Raw genomic sequence first — 19,196 nt, forward strand, 5'->3', positions numbered from 1 at the left:
CTCCTCCTTCTTCAGTGACCACTTTGGCTCTTGTGGCTGCCGGCTCTCAGCATGAAGCTGAAACTGAAGCTCTTGAACCAGCAGTTGTGTCTCTAACAACTGTCACTGTCAATGTTCTGCTTCTAGAGAAAATTGCAGCTCATGAACCCATAATTCTTTCTCAAGTGACTGTTCCAATTCCAGGCACCGTTGTTCAGCCTGTATTTCAAACTAAAACTCTTGAAAGTGGTCTACTTCTCCAACAACTGTTGCAGTTCATGTCACTGCTGGCACTAAGTCTGCTGCTCATCCTGAAGCTTTTGACCTCATGCTGCCTCTCACAGAGAGCTTTTGGTTTCTTCACACAGGATGTAAAAAACACCCAGCACATGGACCCTAACAGGGCAGCCACCAGAACCACACCCTCAAGAACAGCCACTCCTCTAGCCCACCCTTCAAGGGTGTTGGCAGCTCCATCCTGACCTGATCCAAATCCTGCCAACTATGCCAGATGTAATGTTGGTGGCCCAGGCCAGGCAGGTTCACAATGGATTCAAGCAGACGGTAGAGGAACTGTGGAGCCAGAAAGCGTCGGGTCATTTCCATTTAATAGATTCTTGAAATTGTGGACGAGCAAATAGGCAGGGGAAAACTACTTCTCATTGCAGCAGGAGAACCAATAGCAAAATGGCCCTTCATGGTGGCGGGCAAGCAATCCGCCAAATCCACACTAAGCACGCATAGCCTTACGTAAGCTATGCACATGTGGCTCTGCTACATGCTCACACACTAATCATGCAAAGTGCAAGCGAGCATGCCTAACACACCAGTTTTCCCAACACTATTCCTGTTAAGTTTTCCAGACCATTTTGTTTTCTCAACCCAAAGAAACTAGGAATAAGACAAAGTATTGCCAGTACTTGGAACCTAGATATGAAAACATATTAGCAAAGAGCACTGCTAGCCTAGGAAAGGCCAGCTCTGTCAGCTATCAGAAGATTTTGATTTCAGGCCCTGGCCGGTTGGCTCAGTGGTAGAGCGTCGGCCTGGCGTGCAGAAGTCCTGGGTTCAATTCCCGGCCAGGGCACATAGGAGAAGCTTCCATTTGCTTCTCCACCCCTCCCCCCTCCTTCCTCTCTGTCTCTCTCTTCCCCTCCCACAGCCGAGGCTCCATTGGAGCAAAGATGGCCCGGGCGCTGAGGATGGCTCCTTGGCCTCTGCCCCAGGCGCTAGAGTGGCTCTGGTTGAGGCAAAAGCGACGCCCCGGAGGGGCAGAGCATCACCACCTGGTGGGCAGAGCGTCGCGCCCTGGTGGGCGTGCCGGGTGGATCCCGGTCGGGCGCATGCAGGAGTCTGTCTGTCTCTCCCGGTTTCTAGCTTCAGAAAAATACCAAAAAAAAAAAAAAAAGATTTTGATTTCAGGAATGTCCCAACCACTGTTTAAATGATAAAAGTGACTTACTGTGCCTAAACTGTTTGTGCAAACAATGTGGTTTAAACTGAACATCTGCTTTTCTTCTGGGAGTCTGGGATTTGGGTAGTTCCGGACAGAGGGTGCTTAGGTGACAAGCCCTCAAATAAATAAACAAACAAACAAACCATCCTGGGCACTGATTGTCTAATGAGCTCCCCTGCTTGGCAACTGTGCAGCTATCATAACTAGTTGCTGGAACAATTAAGTACTTGGTCCCCTTTGCTATAATCAGCTGGGAGTCTTAGCAAGCCACTGAACCTGGTGATGGTCTTGGGGAGCCCCTACACTTTGCTCACATTTAATTTTTTTTTTTTTTTTTTTTTTTTGCATTTTTCTGAAGCTGGAAACAGGGAGAGACAGTCAGACAGACTCCCGCATGCGCCCGACTGGGATCCACCCGGCACGCCCACCAGGGGGCGACGCTCTGCCCACCAGGGGGCGATGCTCTGCCCATCCTGGGCGTCGCCATGTTGCGACCCTCCTGGGTGTCGCCATGTTGCGACCAGAGCCACTCTAGCACCTGGGGCAGAGGCCACAGAGCCATCCCCAGCGCCCGGGCCATCTTTGCTCCAATGGAGCCTTGGCTGCGGGAGGGGAAGAGAGAGACAGAGAGGAAGGCGCGGCGGAGGGGTGGAGAAGCAAATGGGCGCTTCTCCTATGTGCCCTGGCCGGGAATCGAACCCGGGTCCTCTGCACGCTAGGCCGACGCTCTACCGGCTCACATTTAATTTTTAAAACTAGACTGGCTCAGAAGATTTGTATCATTGAAAGCACCCTACGAGGAAAACATAATTTCATATTCAGCTGTACATCTCTTATTCCTTACAATTGGTCGGTTTAAAATTCAAGAGATATAAGCAGCAGGATGATGCAAGTGAAGCACTTTTCTTTAAGCACAATATATTAATTCAGTATAAGCACATTCCACAGGAAGTGCAGTTAAAGGCGCAGAATACTTAAGTCAAAAATAAAATCATATAAAGCATTTTTTCTATATATAATCACTAACAAATAAACCCGAGCACTGCAGAACAAATGCTGTTAGAATATACGTTTCAGCCCTGGCTGGCTGGCTCAGTGGTAGTGCAGCAGCCTGGTGTGCAGAAGTCCCAGATTCGATTCCCAGTCAGGGCACACAAGAAAAGCACTCATCTGCTTCTCCACTCTTCCCCCATCCTTCCTCTCTGTCTCTCTCTTCCCCTCCCGCAGCCAAGGCTCCATTGGAGCAAAGTTGGCCAGGTGCTGAGGATGGCTCAATGGTCTCCGCCTCAGGCGCTAGAATGGCTCTGGCTGCAATGGAGCAACACCTCAGATGGACAGAGCGCCTAGTGGGCGTGCCGGGTGGATCCCAGATGGGCGCATGCGGGAGTCTGTCTCTCTGCTTCCCCACTTCCCACTTCAGAAAAACAAAAAAATAAAAAAAATTAAAAATTAAAAAAAAATATATATATATACATATGTACACATTTTACTACTTATACTGCCAAAAGTTACATCAGTGGTAGTCAACCTGGTCCCTACAGCCCACTAGTGGGCATTCCAGCTTTCATGGTGGGCGGTAGCGGAGCAACCAAAGTATAAATAAAAAGATAGATTTAACTGGAGTAAGTTGTTTTATAAAGATTTATTTTGCCAAACTTAGTGAAAATTTGACATAAAGTACTTGATAAGAAATTATTATTATATGCTTTAACTTGCTGTAACTCTGCTTTATAAATTTTATGAAGTAAAGTTACTTCCCTACTTTATAAATCACCATTACTGTGGAACCAGTAGGTGGTTAGAAAATTTTACTACTAACAGAGATACAAAAGTGGGCGGTAGGTATAAAAAGGTTGACTACCACCTGACCAGGCCGTGGCACAGTGGATAGAGCATCGGACTGGGATGCCAAGGACCCAGGTTCGAGATCCCGAGGTCGCCAGCTTGAGTGCGGGCTCATCTGGCTTGAGCAAAATTAAAAAAAAAAAATGCTCACGCCTGACCTGTGGTGGCGCAGTGGATAAAGCGTTGACCTGGAAATGCTGAGGTTGCCGGTTCGAAACCCTGGGCTTGCCTGGTCAAGGCACATATGGGATTTGATGCTTCCAGCTCCTCGCCCCTTCTCTCTCTCCGTCTCTCCTCTCTGTCTCTCCCTCTCCTCTCTAAAAATGAATAATTAAAAAAAAAATGCTCACCAGCTTAGACCCAAGGTCGCTGGCTCGAGCAAGGGGTTACTCGATCTGCTGAAGGCCCGCGGTCAAGGCAAATATGAGAAAGCAATCAATGAACAACTAAGGTGTCACAACGAAAAACTGATGATTGATGCTTCTCATTTCTCTCCGTTCTTGTCTGTCCCTATCTATCCCTCTCTGACTCTCTCTCTGTCCCTGTAAAGAAAAAAAAAAAAAAGGTTGACTACCCCTGAGTTACACCATTTATTGTTTCTCTATGTTCACACTGAAATGATTTGAGTCTCAGTTGGAACCTAGCTTAGTGGTTACTGGGAAACTATACTATTTCTGTGATTCTCGTACTATGCAAATTATAAAATAATTCTTTCTTACAGTCTTTGAGAAATGGAGAGGAGAACAGATGATATTCCATATCACACTAAACATACAAAAAAATAAAATGCATCACAATTTCAGAAACTATAAAAAGTAAAAATGCATGTCTTAGAATCTCAGAAATATGATCATTAAGCAAGAGAATGCTTTGTCCAGAAAAGTACAGCCAACACAAGCCTGCCTATAAACCTCACAGACCACCCAAACAGAAGTGCCAGTAAATATTTTTATAAAGCCACAGGGGAAAAAAGAAGCTTTTATTTTTTTATTTTTTTACAGAGACAGAGAGAGAGTCAGAGAGAGGGATAAACAGACAGGAACAAAGAGAAATGAGAAGCATCAATCACTAGTTTTTCGTTGCGACACCTTAGTTGTTCATTGATTGCTTTATCATATGTGCCTTGACCGCGGGCCTTCAGTAGACCGAGTAACCCCTTGCTGGAGCCAGCGACCTTGGGTCCAAGCTGGTTAGCTTTGCTCAAACCAGATGAGCCCGTGCTCAAGCTGGCGACCTCAGGGGTCTCGAACCTGGGTCCTTCCGCATCCCAATTCGACGCTCTATCCACTGCGCCACCGCCTGGTCAGGCGAAAGCAAGCTTTTTAAAAAGCACTTTATACAAATACCGAATCATTATGTTGTACACTGAAACTAATATAATGTTCTATGTCAATTATATTTCAATTAGAAAAAGTTTTTTAAAAAGGCAACTGTCCAATTTGAGTTGACTGTAATCATTAAAACATAAAATGATTAAATCAAAAGTCTCAGTTCATATTTTACTGACTGCCCAGATTAAAAAAAAACACACAAAAACTAACTCTTAAGGATTAAAGCTATACATGAAAATCAATACTGATTCCCAATTCTACAGCTAAGAGGTATTAACCAGAGCCTTATAAATGTCCTGTGTCTATGGGAACACACACTGACAGGAAGTGGCAGCACAGCTTCCTGAGGGAAAGAACAGCTAACTGCATACTCCCAGCACCTAGCTGAGTGTGTGGCACACAGGAGGTCTCCTAGAAATGTTTGCTGAATTTTTTTCCTTTTCATCTTTTGTATATAATCTTAGAGAAAAATCTCAAAAGCCTTACAGGAAACCAAGCTGGGAAGAAAGAGATGGTTTGTTCAGTGGGGATCATTCCTGTGAGGGCAGCCGGCCCTTGAGTATTCAACAGGATTGTCAGAGCTGAGAGGCACCTTAGCCACACACGGTCACTAACAATCTAGGAAGGGCGGTGTGTTTTTATAATCTCCCGGGCAGGATTTTACAGTGCAGTGGAGTCACCAGAAACCTTTGTTAGCATGTATGTTCCTAGGCCCACACCAAGCCTACTGGATTAATACTTGCTGTAGCTGGGGCCCAAAAACCCGCATGAATAAAGTATATACACTCTCTACATAAATTTTAGATCCACTAACAGAGACGATGACAGTCACACTCAGCTCAGTTAAACACATACCACACCCTACGAGACAGAAATGTATTGTATTGCCTGGAACAGGGTTGCTTAGGCTCACAAAAATGTCTAGCAATTCAGGGAGGAAAAACTGGTCCTCCTGTTGATCTAAAACTGTAATTAACAGTTATTTTTTAGTTCAGTTTTAGAGAAATAAGTGGACTGTACCTCATTCATGTACTTTAGTGATCATGACACAAAGGATGAAGCCAGAGAGACAAAAGCCAGAGCTGGGTGAAATGAATCAGGCTTCTCCACTTAAACTTGAGCCCAGTGAAATCAAAGGCCTGGCTAATTAGTGGAGTAATTAGATCCCTTTGACTCCCAGGACTATACTTCCTGGAAACAGTGAACACCCAGGTCTTACTAACCTGTTGGACAACCTAACTGCCGGGAGGCCGTTCTAGAAATACATTTAAAGTCTTAAAGTCAGGGTGGGACGAGAGTCGCCGCGGCCCTCGCCCCCACGCGGACCCCAGATTTCCTGCGTGTCAAGCCTGTCTCTCAGGCCAGCCCTGATTGCGGGCGCCCGGCCCACGTGGTGGCCGCGCCTGCTCACCGGCCCTGCGGGCTGGCGGGCTGAACCCGCCTGCCCCACCTCCAAACTTCGGGTGCGCTCCTCCCGGGTCTCCAGACCACCGGCCGCGCACGTGGGCTCCTCCCGGTGCCCAGAGCAGTCGGAGCCGACTCCCGGGCCGGGGCAGCGCCAGGCCTGGAGTGTCCACGCGGCCGCGCCCGGCCCCATACAGCACGTCAGCGCCCTCCCCAGGCCCGGCCGCGCCGACACGCCCGGCCCGATCCCCGGGGAGGGGCCCTTAGGGTCCCCACAACCGCCCCACCTGCACCCGGTCCTGACACCCGGGACACGCACGGCCGCCGCCAACCCTGCAGAAGGCCCGGACCGCTCCACTCACCCGGCGCGGCCTGTTGCGCGTGGCCGCGACCCCCGGGGGCGGCACAGGCTGGGGACGGGGCGGGGCGGGGCGGCGCGCACACGCTCCCAGCCGCACAGCGCTCCGCCCGCACCTGCTCCCACCGCGCGGCCCCAAGGGGCCCCCACGGTGTCCCGCGCTCCAGCCCACAGGTTTCTTCGGTGTTAAAGGAAATAAATTGGTTACTCCTTTTTTTTTTTTTTTTTTTGGCGGGGGCGGGAAAGAGACTCTAGATTAGGACCGTGTTCTAGAACAGCCCTGTTCTTGTGATGAATGGGGAAACTCAGGCATGGAGAGAGGAAGCGAGCCGCCCAAGTTTAGAGAGCTGGTGGTCCAGGTTCGCCCATCGCTTTGTTTGGAGCTCACTATACTACTGTGTGCTTTTTTAACACTAAGTCAACTGTAATTTATATCACTTTGCTCTTAGAAAGAGAATTCTGGTTTAAATTAAATAAAATGAAATAAAAGTCTACTGGAAATTGTTACTGTGGTTATAGAAACAAAGAACAAACGCAATTATTTAAGTAATTGAGGCCTAAGGCTCTCTCCTTTGACTCTAATTTGGTTCAGGAGACTTGGAGGAGTGGGCAGGGGGATCAGAGACACAGCTCTGCTCCAGCCTGTACCTTTCTTTGCTCTGTAGACAACCAGAAGACCCAAAGGAAGGTCCTTCATTCTGTCAAGATAATTGAGACCTATGACTGTTTCTTACGGTCCAGTGACACATAAGCAAATGGGAACAATATATACCCGTGTCTATAACACTTGTTCCAAACCAACAGTAATAGAACGCCTCGTCATCCTCACCACAGCCTTGTGATCACCTCCATTTTACAATTGAAGACACTAAATGTAACGCTGGTGGCCGAGGCCAGGCAGGTTCACATTGGATTCCGGCAGACAGTAGAGAAACTGCCGAAGCCAAAAAGGGTTGAGCCATTACCACTTAATAAAGTCTCACAACAGCAGATGAGCACACAGGCAGGGGAAAACATCTGCTCCAGCACACAAACAGCAAGAACGGCCTCTCACGGTGGTGTGCAGGCAGGCAGGCATTCCACCATTCGCAATCCCCCGTCTTTCCCCAGCGCAAGCACCGATAGCCTATAGAAGCACCATAGCCTTATAGAAGCCGTACACACGTAGCTCTGCCAGGTGCTTATGCACTAATCAAGCAACGTGCTTGCAGCTGGTACACCAGTGAGCAAGCCTAACACAGCCGCTCCACACTGAGTCAGCAGAGATTAAGTAACTTGCACAAGGTCACACAGGTAGGAAGTAGCAGAAACAAGATTGGAGGCAAACCAGTCAACTACTAGTCCTCTTTCACTGTGATTTACCTCCCAATTTAACCCGCAAGCCTCCTTTCAGATTCCGGTCAGGGGAACTCGAGTTCACATCAAATTTAGCTCTGTAAAGAAAGACTACAGAAAAAAAGAGAATAAATAAAAGAGAATAAAACCACCTCTAAACTATAATACTTGACATGATATTGGTCATATACTTTACTCTTTACTTTGACTTCAAAACATCTACTCAATATAATATATAACAGTATTGATGTCATAGATCACACTATTTTCCTTAATATGGGAAAGCAATACTTTATGTCTGTTATAAAGAAAAGTTCCAGTGTTGTAATGCTGGTGGCCGAGGCCAAGCAAGTCCACATTGGATTCAGGTAGAGACGGTAGAGAAACTGCGGTGCGAAGCTGGAACAGCATTGAGCCATTTCGTTTAGTAGAGTCTCACAACGGGGAACAAGCACACAGGCAGGGCAAACTGCCTCTCAGGCAAACAAACAGCAAAACGGCCCCTCACAGTGGCAGGCAGGCAATCCACGCACCTGCAATCCTCACCTCTCTCGGGCGCAGGCACCCATAGCCTTATATAGATCATACACACACACACATGCCACTGCCACGTGCTCACGCACTAATCAAGCAAAGTGCTTGCAGCTGGTAACCCCGTGAGCAAGCCTAACACAGCTGCCCCTCAAGTGTCAACACAGAAAACCACTTGTCAGCATATGGAAAAGTCCCTAGGAGGTTGTAATGCTGGTGGCCAAGGCCAGGCAGGTCCAAGTTGGATTTGGGCAGACGACAGAAAAACTGCAGAGCCGGAAAAGCGTTGGGCCGTTTCATTTAATGGAGTCTCACAATGGCGGACAAGCATACAGGCAGGGGAAAACTGCCCTTCAGACAAACAAACAGCAAAATGGCCCCTGACAGTGGTGGGCAGGCAATCCATCATCCACAGTCCCCCTGAGGGCAAGCACCCCGTAGCCTTATATAGTCCATACACACGTGGCACAGCCACACACTCACTACCAATCAGGCAAAAGGCTTGCAGTTGGTAACCCCACCAGCACGCCTAACACAGCTGCCCCACAGATGTCTAACAGAACAAGAGTACATATTGAAGTCAGCTCTGCAAGGCAAGATCATACATCTTGCACACACATTCCCCTGATGCAAAATTAGTCTTCCAATGTGTTCGCTATGATATTTTCATTATAATCAACATTTCTTAGCATGGCATGCAAAAACATTACATTAATTTCATCTTTAAAACTAAACTCAGTGCCTGTCATGTCTGTAAAGAAGAGGAGAGAGAAAAAGTGAGGAAGAAGGAGCATTGAGAGTGAGAATAGCTCATTATGTTGCCCTGGGGGCCTCTAGAACCCTTGACATACTGTGCTGTTTAAAGTAGTTTGTTTCTTTGTTTTTGTTGTATTTCTTTTGCTTTTAGTTTAGTCCATTGAGTTTAAAAAACTCTTTAATTTTTTAGAAGCAAATTACTATCCATTCCCAACTTATTTACTACAAAGAGTCATGGAAAAGTCAGTTATTTTGTTTCTGTAATTTTTTTCTCATGAAAACAATATCATAGATAGCTCAGCCAAGTCCTGCTGGCCACTGAAGCAACGCTCTGTGCACTGACCAGGGGTGGGGAAATCAGTCTCCCCGACGAACTGCTCTCAGCCGTAGTCCTTCCAACCCATAGCACAGGGGCAAACCTGCACAGATTGCAGCCTCCAGCCTAGGTACACTGTCACCCAGGACCTCACCCGGGTGACAGAGAGCCCAAAAGTTAGAAATCTGGCTTCATTGACAGTAGCTTTTCAGTTGTATTGAATAGGAGATAGGTAAGTGTTAGAATATACAGTGTGTCTGTAAAGTCATGATGCACTTTTGACTGGTCACAGGAAAACAACAAAAGACTACAGAAATGTAAAATCTGCACCAAATAAAAGGAAAACCCTCCCAGTTTCTGTAGGATGATGTGGCAGCATGTGCGCATGTGCAGATGATGACGTAACACCGTGTATACAGCGGAGCAGCCCACGGCCATGCCAGTCGAGATGTGGATGGTACAGAGGAAAGTTCAGTGTGTTCTGTGGCTCGCTAAATTCGAATCCGTAACCAAAGTGCAATGTGAATATCGGCGCGTTTATAACGAAGCGCCACCACATAGGAGTAACTACTCGGTGGGATAAGCAGTTGAAGGAAACCGGCAGTTTGGTGGAGAAACCCCGTTCTGGTAGGCCATCAGTCAGTGACGAGTCTGTAGAGGCTATACGGGATAGCTACCTAAGGGGCCCTAAAAAATCTGTGCATGAGCCCACATCGAACTGCACTGAATAGGTGTGAAACTGGGAGAGTTTTTCTTTTATTTGGTGCAGATTTCACATTTCTATCATCTTTTGTTGCTTTCCTGTGACCAATCAAAAGTGCACCATGACTTTACACACACTGTAGTTAGTCTGCTTGCTATTCTCTCTCTATCTCTCTCTTTTTTTTTTTCCCTGAAGTGAGAAGTGAGGAAGCAGAGAAACAGACAGACTCCTTCATGCACCTGACCGGGATCCACCCAGTATGCCCACCAGGGGTCGATGCTTTGCCCATCTGAGTCCCATCTGAGGCATTGATCCATTGCAACCGGAGCCATTCTATTGCCCGAAGCAGAGGCTATGGAGCCATCCCCAGCGCCTGGGCCAACTTTGCTCCAATGGAGCCATGGCTGCGGGAGGGGAAGAGAGAGACAGAGAGAAAGTAGAGGGGGAGGGGTGGAGAAGCAGATGGTCCTTCTCCTGTGTGCCCTGACCGGGAATCAAACCCAGGACTTTAACACGCCAGGCCAACGCTCTACCACTGAGCCAAACAGCCAGGGCTGCTATTTTCTCTCTTAATGGTTCCCTGGCCTTTACTTTGAAATGTAGTAAAAAGTTTACCTTTGCAGGAATGTCAGGAATAGCTTACCTTGGAGAGGGACCTAACAATTAGGGGAGTTTAAATCACAATAGTTGTTTGTAAAAGACTAACCACAGGATTTGCTGTGAAAAGTTGAAGTCTATAAATTAATCAGAAACTTAGTTCACCAATTTTAACTCTTTACTTTGTATCCTAAGAAAACCGTGTGTCTTTTCAGAGATAATTCCCAGAGGCAGATGGTCCCTGAGGTACCAGGTCCCAGCTGTTCCTGGGAGACACCTGACCCCAGCTGTCTTGAAGATTTACCAAGGACAGCAGATAGGACTATGTGGATTGGGCCTGTGTTACGTCAAAAGAACTTACAGAGGAGAAATCTCTGCAGCTGAACCCCCACATCTTGCATATTATGTGACTACCTGCAAGGACTTTTCCTTTTTTTCCTTTTGCTCCTGAACCCTATAAAACCCACCAGCACCAGGAGAGTGTGAAGGCAGTTCTTTTGGACAGGAGTCACCTGCCTTCTCAAGTTGCTGCAATTTGAGGACACGCCTTATACCTACTCCATCCTCAGCTCTCTTTATTGGCATTAAGGGTGGCAAGTAACCCCAAATCCAGCTCTGTTTTCTGGTTACACTTGAAGTTTAATGCTGTGCTTCCAGCATTTTGAAATTCTTAATAATGTAATCTTTGATTCTGTTTGGTTTTGTTTGTTTGTTTTTTGTTTTTTATTTTAGTGAGGCAAGAGAGGGAGTAGAGGGGGAGGAGCAGGAAGCATCAACTCTCATATGTGCCTTGACCAGGCAAGCCCAGAATTTCGAACAGGCAACCTCACATTTCCAGGTAGCTGCTTTATGCACTGAGCCACCACAGGTCAGGCCTGATTCCGTTTTTTTTCATTTTTTTGTATTTTTTTTTTTTTTTTTGTATTTTTCTGAAGTTGGAAATGAGGAGGCAGTCAGACAGACTCCCGCATGTGCCCAACCGGGATCCACCCGGCACACCCACCAGGGGGTGATACTCTGCCCATCCAGGGCGTTGCTCTGTTGCAACCAGAGCCATTCTATCGCCTGAGGCAGAGGCCAAGGAGCCATCCCCAGTGCCCAGGCCAACCTTGCTCCAATGGAGCCTTGGGTGCGGGAGGGGAAGAGAGAGACAGAGAGGAAGGAGAGGGGGAGGGGTGGAGAAGCAGATGGGCGCTTCTTCTGTGTGCCCTTGCCGGGAATCGAACCTGGAACTACTGCATGCCAGGCCAACGCTCTACCACTGAGCCAACCGGCCAGGGCTTATTCAGTTTTGTCAGCAAAGTTTGTTGGAACAAGGGAGCGTGGACCGGAACTTGGCACGTGCAGTTCTGCCTCCTGCCCTGGGGGATGGAATCGGTTCCTCTTTCCCCATACCCCTCTTCGAGTTCCACCCCTTGCCTGCGGCTGCCCTTGACCTCTGGCGGGGGCCGTACACAGATGCAGGGAGCGGTGGGATGGGGCACACACCCCACAGTGTTTCTCTGCCCTGGACTGGCAGCGCCATGGTCTGTTTGGAAGGTGACTGGGCTGAAGTAAGCTTCCTCTCACATGATTCACCATTTAATTTAAATATAACCTCATCCAGGATACAACCTAATTAACAAAACATGTTTTAAGTTATTTGGGAGTGGTGTGATTGCTCTAAAAATTTGATGTGTGAGTTTATGTGTCTAACATTTTATGGACAAAAAAATAAAATAAAAGATGGGGCCACAGACTAAACCTGACAAGCTCAGGTGAGCCTGCACAATGGCCTTGCAAACTCCGAGACTTAAAGTAACCACACAGGATGGTCTAAAATGAAAACTTTTTAGAGAGGAGAGAGAGAGTGAGAGAGAGAGAGAGAGAGAAGGGGGAGGGAGGAGCAGGAAGCATCAACTCCCATATGTGCCTTGACCAGGCAAGCCCAGGGTTTCGAACCGGCAACCTCAGCATTCCAGGTCAACGCTTTATCCATTGTACCACCACAGGTCAGGCCTTAAAATGAAAACTTTTTAACTAAAAGCAGTCCATGGTGGGTAGTCATGTCCTAGAAAGGTATTTTTCTCTAAGCAAAGGTCAATGCTTACTTAAGTCTGTCTGGTTTGTTTTTGTTTTTATTTTTGCTTTGCATCTACAGTAATGATAACATGTCTTTGAAATGTAAGGGTCATGTGTTTTCCTGCCCCCTCAGGCCAGGCCTCCACCAGAGCAGGAACCAACAAATCCCTCATTGTTACTGTTACCACGTAAATCACTAACTGTTATCGGTCTTATTCCTGCCTATGTAAGAAAAGTCTCAACATGTGTATTTTTACTTTTTATCCAATTCCAGAGAATTCCCCGCTTTCCTTTCTCCTGCCTCCCTAATCTATCACCAATGAATTTCATGTAACCCTGTTATGACTTTCCCTTTAATTCTTTTTTTTTTTTTTTTTTTTTTGTATTTTTCTGAAGCTGGAAATGGGGAGAGACAGTCAGACAGACTCCCGCATGCACCGACCGGGATCCACCCGGCACGCCCACCAAGGGGTGTTGCTCTGCCCCTCCGGGGCGTCGCTCTGCTATGACCAGAGCCACTCTAGCGCCTGGGGCAGAGGCCAAGGAGCCATCCCCAGCGCCCGGGCCATCTTTGCTCCAATGGAGCCTTGTCTGCGGAGGGGAAGAGAGAGACAGAGAGGAAGGAGGGGGGGTGAAGAAGCAAATGGGCGCTTCTCCTCTGTGCCCTGGCCGGGAATCAAACCCGGGTCCCCCGCACGCCAGGCGGACGCTCTACCGCTGAGCCAACCGGCCAGGGCCCCCTTTGATTCTAATGTATAAAATAAGTGGTGAAACTGCCGTTTTCCAGAGCACCTTCTCCAACCGTTGAGACTTTGCTTCCTGGCAATTGTTAACAATTTGGCTTAAATAAATTAATAAAAATTCTTACAGGTTTGGACGGCTTTTTTACACTGACAACTTCTTTAAAGTGCAAAACACTTGAAACACCAGCATTAACGTTCTCTGAAAAAGTAAGAGAAGAAATTAATGTAGGTGTGAGCAGTGGTGGGATTCTGCCGGTTCACACCTGTTCGGCAGAACCGGGACCTAATTTTTTGTTGAGTTTGGCAAAATGGCACTTGTAATCAGGGTTCTCTCTAAGGTGGGTGCCTGGGCAACCGTCCAATGTGGAAATCACACATTTATATTCCTTACTCTTTTTTAACATTCATCTGCACAACAGCATATTTTTAGTGCCCGTAGGAGTGTTCATTCTGTCTATAGGTGAAAAAAATTGCAAGTGAGGATGCCAATAAAAAGCAATATGGAAATATCTTAAATAACAGTTTTATTTTTTTTTCAGGTACCATTTAATATTTTTTCATCAATATCTTAAAACTTTTTATAACATTTTTATAACTCTTTTTTATCTAGTTTTGTGTACCTCTTATTGTTCTTATTTTAGCATGAAATAATAAACTACCTTTCAGTAGATAGTTTTTTTATACTTAAAATGGTCATTAGGGCAGAGAACTGATTGTTAAATTATTTGAATCCCACCACACTTCCTTTCTTAGGTGCCTTGTTCAGTTGCTAGTCGTTTTGGAAAGATTAGTACCTCTGTGTCACTTTTAAAGGACACAGGCTTGTACACCAAACTTGAGAAAGTCCTATTACTTCACAATAAAAAATATGTTTAAAAAGAGTTGCTAGAGACATTGCACCTTTCATCTACTTTTAATTGCTAAGGCAAGGAGTGATCAACTACACAGCTTGGTAGGAAACCTTTGAAGCACTCTTGTAGAAAATAAGTTTCTATAATGTATTGATCCTAGGATTAAAAGTAATAGTTCACCTTTCAAGTGACCTAATCGATAATAAAATATAGGCAGTTCAATGTTTCTTACAATAAATTAAGAATCAATATATTGAAAACAAAACTTACTAATTTTCTCAGTGACTGTGAAATCTCTCTTCTATGCTTAGTCCCATTGTGGAACAAAAAAAAGTATGTGTTAGCAATTGACTGAAATGGAAGAACAATGGATAATATTGAAGTTTAACTGAACCCCTGTGTACCTAGAAAGTAGCAAGAGTAGAAAACACCACCACCACCATTTTGTTTTCCAAGACATGACGACCACACCTTCATATATTCTGAGATAAGATGCACTTCTCTCTTCCTCAGTGAATATGACTCTCTCCCTTGTTTACTTGTCTCTTCAGATTTCTATTGTGATAACCGTGTTAAGTCTTCCCCTTAATTATCCGGTACGTTTTATTTTATTTTATTTTATTTTATTTATTTATTTATTTATTTATTTATTACAGAGACAGAGAGTGAGTCAGAGAGAGGGATAGACAGGGACAGACAGACAGGAACGGAGAGAGATGAGAAGCATCAATCATCAGTTTTTCATTGTGCATTGCAACACTTTAGTTGTTCATTGATTGCCTTCTCACATGTGCCTTGACCGCGGGCCTTCAGCAGACCGAGCAACCCCTTGCTGGAGTCAGCGACCTTGGGTTCAAGCTGGTGAGCTTTGCTCAAACCAGATGAGCCCACACTCAAGCTGGCGACCTCAGGGTCTCGAACCTGGGCCCTTCCGCATCCCAGTCCAATGCTCTATCCACTGCGCCACCTCCTGGTCAGGCTTATCCTGTACGTTTTGTCTTTCACAGTTTCTTTAAGAGAAAAAGTAAGTTCAAGTTTTTGTTAAATGGAAGGATGTCAATAGCAGTTGGAAAGTGATATGACTTTGAAATTGATCAGGACTTTACAGTGTGACCGAGTGTTGACAAGGACAGAGTAGGTGGCTCCACTCCATAGATGAGGTAGTTGGAATATAGCATCGGCTGCCCGCCTAAGGCCCTGCTGGGACAGAGCAGCAGCACCAGCACAGAGTTCTACTTGAAACTGCAGTTTCTTCACCGCCTCTTTCTTGATTCTTTGAGGCTGTTGTTTAATTTCATTGGAATTTTACCTTAATGATTATAAAATTAGGTATAATTCCTTTCCTCATTAATCTCCATATTAAAAAATTGTGTGTGTGTGTGTGTGTCATTTGAACAGGCATATAGTGGCACAATACAAAACGAAGGCTTTGCTTTTGGGGGGAAAATAAACTAAAAATGAAAAAGTTTCAATTACGGTAATCTATAGCCCAGAGCTTCTGGATAAGGTGCCAAGAAACTATAAAACTTAGCATTAGCAATGCCATTTTAAAGAGGAAAAGTCAGGCCTCTTACCCCTTCCTTTCTCTGAAGAAAGGAAAGAGAAGAATGTAGGAGGGAGGGCTTGCAAGAGCAACTGGGTCAGCTAAGTCATAATTTAACTCCAGAGCAAGGAAGATGAAACTGATCTGAAAATCCCGTCCTCTTCATTTTTCTTAAAAGCCTTTAGAAAAGAATGTTTATGTACCTTAATTAAGAATCCCTAGGCCCTGGCCGGTTGGCTCAGTGGTAGAGCGTCGGCCTGGCGTGCGGGAGTCCGGAGTTCGATTCCCGGCCAGGGCACACAGGAGAAGCACCCATCTGCTTCTCCACCCCTCCCCCTCTCCTTCCTCTCTGTCTCTCTCTTCCCCTCCCGCAGCCAAGGCTCCATTGGAGCAAAAAGTTGGCCCGGGTGCTGAGGATGGCTCCATGGCCTCTGTCTCAGGCACTAGAATGGCTCTGGTTGCAACACAGCAACGCCCCAGATGGGCAGAGCATCGCCCCCTGGTGGGCATGCCAGGTGGATCCCGATCGGGCGCATGCGGGAGTCTGTCTGAGTGCCTCCCCGTTTCCAACTTCAGAAAAAAAAAAGGAATTCCTACACTCTGACTCTCCTTCCCATCCTAAAGTCGTGACAATGATGTATACCTCTAGACAAAAGGATCATGAGCCCCTTCTTACCCACACCAACCAGTACATGATTTTGTCTTCAAAAGCAGGCTCAGATCTGTATTGGGGCCTGCATGATTTGGGGTTATGCCCCGTGTAGCAGCCGGCTTAATAAACTCCTCCTTTGACATTTTCCTGTAACTTGAGTGTTTTTGTGGAACACACTAGTCCTTTTACAACAGAGAGCAAGTGAGTGAGCCTGACCTGGCAGATTCTAGTCACAAATAGGAATTCTTACAAAATAAATAAATGCTGAAATTTGAGTATGACTAGGAATTCCATTTGTTTCTAAAAATAACTTGATGTCTAAAAATTCTTTATTTTGCTGCTTGCAACCTATTATAATAGCACACAACAGGAAATAAAGACAGGTTAAGTCAACTATGGTGAACCCATTCAGTGCACCACTCTGCAGCATATAAAAGTTAGTACTCAGGGCCCTGGCCTCTTGGCTCAGTAGTAGAGTGTAGACCCCATTGTGTGGAAGTCTCAAGTTCAATTCCCAATCAGGGCACACAGAAGAAGTAACCATCTGTCTCTCCTCCCCACCTCCTTCTCTCTCTTTCTCTCTTCCCCTCTGGCAGCCATGGCTTGATGGATTCGAGCACATTGGCCCTGGGTTCTGAGGATGGCTCTGTGGAACCTCCACCTCAGGCACTAAAAATAGTTCGGTTGTGAGCATGGGCCCAAAATGGGCAGAGCATCTGCATCAGACAGGGGTTGCTGGGTGGATCCCAATTGGAATGCATGTGGGAGTCTGTCTATCTCCCCTCCTCTCACTTAAATTAAAAAAAAAAAAAGTTTGTATGCAGGAAAGAAAATAGCATATCAATTGTTTATGAAAATATTTTTTAAATAAAAGAAACTTGTTTACGATCCCAAGAAGAAAATCTGATTACAGATAGCTTAATTTAGACACATTTCTGAATAGAATACAAGCTCAATAAGTCAGGGACTAAGTCCAACTTTTTTTTTTACTATATCTTCAACACAGTATTTTTTTTATATGTGTTTAATACAGTGTATACAAAATGGTTCCACTAGAAAAACACATTATGCATAGAAAAACTCTAAGACTATACATTGGCCTGACCTGTGGTGGCGCAGTGGATAAAGCATCGACCTGGAAATGCTGAGGTCGCCGGTTCGAAACCCTGGGCTTGCTTGGTCAGACACATATGGGAGTTGATGCTTCCAGCTCCTCCCCCCTGTCTCTCTCTCCTCTCTCTCTCTCTCTCCTCTCTAAAATGAATAAATAAAAAGAAAAAAAAAAAGACTATACATTAAAATATTAGCTATCTAATTTTGAGTGGATTATTCTTCTTTTGCCAATTGGTATTTTTAATTTTTATAATGAAATTCTTTTGTAATCAGAACAAAAAGAGAAAGATTAAGTTAAAAAAATAGCCCTTTATAGCTTTTCCAGAGCAATCCTACAGAATAGCCCATTTCTATTTTTAGGCAATTGAAAGCTGGCTGGCTGCTTCTTAATCTTGGCAAGCAGCTTATTTTCTGATGTCCTTTCATTTTAGCCACGCTTACCCCTCAGCGAACAATTTCACACAGTCTGTTTCAGATTGTGATCAGTAAATGGAGCGGAAATCAAAATGAGTTAACCATGATATGCTGTCTGTCGTTTGTATATTTCCCATGTAAATGTGGTCTCATGAACCAGAAACTTGATTGCTCCCTAACAGAAATGAAGTTTACAAGAACAGCAATGTTCTCACAGACTTCACAAGCTACCAATTGGAGGAGAAGAAACTGGCTAAAATCCTGGAAGCTCTTTCTGAATGCTCTAATAATTCCCTTGAGCAGTAAACATATTTTATTTCTCGGTGTTAGATATTTACTACTGAAGAATGCAATGCCTGTGTTTCTAGACAAAAACATAAGTTATGTTCGACTGGCCAACAGTTGTGCATTAGTGCCGCTCAAGAGCAACACCGAGCCTGACCAGGCGGTGGCGCAGTGGATAGAGCGTCGGACTGGGATGTGGAAGACCCAGGTTTGAGACCCTGAGGTCGCCAGCTTGAGTGCAGGCTCACCTGGTTTGAGCAAGGCTCACCAGCTTGAGCCCAAGGTCGCTGGCTCGAGCAAGGAGTCACTCGGTCTGCTGGAGCCCCCCAGCCGAGGCACCTATGAGAAAACAATCAATGAACAACTAAGGTGCTGCAATGAAGAATTGATGCTTCTCATCTTTCTCCCTTCATGTCTGTCCATCCCTATCTGTTCCTCTGTCTGACTCTGTCACCAAAAAAAAGGAGCAACACCGAGTGTGTGTGTGGTGTGACCCATTGTTGCAGGTGACATTGCCAGATGTGTTCAGTGATGCACTGTACACTGAACATACCCAGGGGAAGCATTAGACATAGTAAATATTATAGTTCAATGCAGAAGAAAAACAGCAATGTCTGGAGAACCAGAGTTGGAAGAAGAGAACAGTGTAGATTTGTTCTGTTTATTTATAAATTTGCCCTGGTTAAAAAAAAAAAAAAAGTCAGTTATATACAGAGTATGTCAAAATCAGAACGGTAATCCAACTGTAGTACTCTGCTTAAATAATAGAAACAAATTCCTAAAGAGCCATCTGAAATATCAATCTGTTCTGTATTTTGAAAATATAATCCTGCAAAAATACTGTCCCTTTGAAGTCAAGCTTAAAAACTATTATATAAATTGTTTTAAATTTTATTTATGGTCTGTCTACAATTGAATGAAGC

At 45.4% G+C, this 19,196-nt stretch overlaps 1 protein-coding gene across 6 annotated transcripts in view; it reads right to left on the bottom strand.

The window, feature by feature from the left end:
- Window positions 1-6,450, bottom strand: part of RIOX2 (ribosomal oxygenase 2) — a 39,325-nt gene extending 32,875 nt beyond the window's left edge. For 4 of the 6 annotated variants that reach the window (XM_066241618.1, XM_066241617.1, XM_066241616.1 and 1 more), the window contains exon 1: window positions 6,378-6,450. The gene's annotated coding sequence lies outside the window, so the exon portion shown is untranslated. Of the gene's footprint in view, window positions 1-5,834; window positions 5,955-6,302 lie in introns of those variants that run through there. The other 2 variants (XM_066241614.1, XM_066241615.1) reach the window with 2 other exon arrangements.
- Window positions 6,451-19,196: the final 12,746 nt, after the last annotated feature.

The sequence above is a fragment of the Saccopteryx bilineata genome, chromosome 8 (assembly GCF_036850765.1).
Source record: "Saccopteryx bilineata isolate mSacBil1 chromosome 8, mSacBil1_pri_phased_curated, whole genome shotgun sequence".
NCBI classification, from domain to species: domain Eukaryota; kingdom Metazoa; phylum Chordata; class Mammalia; order Chiroptera; family Emballonuridae; genus Saccopteryx; species Saccopteryx bilineata.